This window comes from Falco naumanni, chromosome 3 (assembly GCF_017639655.2).
Source record: "Falco naumanni isolate bFalNau1 chromosome 3, bFalNau1.pat, whole genome shotgun sequence".
Lineage (NCBI taxonomy): Eukaryota > Metazoa > Chordata > Aves > Falconiformes > Falconidae > Falco > Falco naumanni.
In genome coordinates, this window is record NC_054056.1 from 83,200,549 (window position 1) to 83,202,145 (window position 1,597).

Consider the following 1,597-nt stretch of genomic DNA (forward strand, 5'->3'; position numbering starts at 1 on the left):
CATTCACTGTCTAGTAATTTGGGAGGGGAAAAAACCCCAAACAAACCAGAAGAGTAAATCAGCAAAATACAAAAGAAAACAACGAAAATTTACAGTCAAGTTGTGTAATTTTGATAGTGGAAGAACTGAAAGAGAGTGCAATCTGAAATTTTTTGACAATAGTACTGATACTTTGAGGTAGAGGGTCCTATTGTGGATCATAATGACTTTTTTTTTTTTTTTAAAAATATTTGCTGTGCATAGCCCTAGTTTCTGACATAACTTAAACAAGACCTATATAATGTGGTCCCAGATGAAAAGATATGGGATTGGTACTCAGCCATTTTGGAAGCTCTGCATATTTTGTGTCCCATTAAAGTTGCTGCAAAAGCTAGAAGCTAGAAATGGGAAAGATTCAACTAGTACAGTCCTCACTCATCCAGAATTGTTCCCTACAGTGCATTAGATGAAGTTTTTTTCCAGCTTAGTTTTAAATTACTCTAGCAATGGGTCTCCTGCAACCTTCCTTGAGAGGATGTTTTACAGGGTATTAAATCTTACTGTTAGAAGATTGTTCTGTGATCTTCAGCCTACACGTTCCTTCTCATTTAAGGTAAGAGTTCTGCAAGTAAAGATAAAGAGTGGAGAGCAGAAGTTGATATTTGTCAAGATGATTCAACTTTCTTTTACAGAATCTCCTCTACGAAAGCCCAGATGTCCTTGAAAATTAAAGCCTATATATTATACTGTATTCTGGATGCCTTGTATTCCCAAACTTCACAAATTATTGTAATTTCTTCTGGAAGGTAGACTTTAAATATATCTGATACCATATAATAATCTCAGCAATAAAGAAAAACATCACCACACGCTACTAACACTTCTTTCTACCTCCTCCCCTTGATACCATATAAATTATACGAGTGAAATATTTGCTGCATAGCAAATGGTCAGTGACAAAATGTTCAATGATTTGAACAGACTCGGAATTTTATCTACAGTATTCAATTGTGGGTCTAAAATGCAGATCTCCAAAGTTTTGTAACTTCAAGTAGAGGCATTATTTTCATTGTCATAATTTTATATCTTGTATTATAATCAATTATTCCTTTGCCACCTAGAACACAGCAGAATAACTGGAGATTAAAATGCCTCTAAAATACCTATGTCATCTTAAAAGCTTGATATTAACTAGAAGTGTTTGTATTTTGCCATTTATCTTGACACACAGTCAAGCACATTCAAAACACAGGCTTTGCACGACTGTACATGTAAATTTATCTATCTATTTATTTATTTATTAAATTAGTGTAACAAGATTAAGCCAAAAATCCATCCTAACTAAAATACTCATAAAGAATAGTTCTCATACACAAATGAACACTCAGTGGTGACTGGCTCGTGTAACAGATAATGTTTAATGAATAAAGTATATAGAAAGGTAGCAGAATGTGTGGTGATATAAAAAGATACCACTGAAAATGACAACAGACCTTGCCAAGAAAGCAGTTAACATAACTAAGTGGTAGGCTACTTGCATTAAAAATGTTACTTTTAATATAACTATAGACTGAGAACTCTGGGAAGAAGATGATGAATCCCATTTCCCTTTTCATAT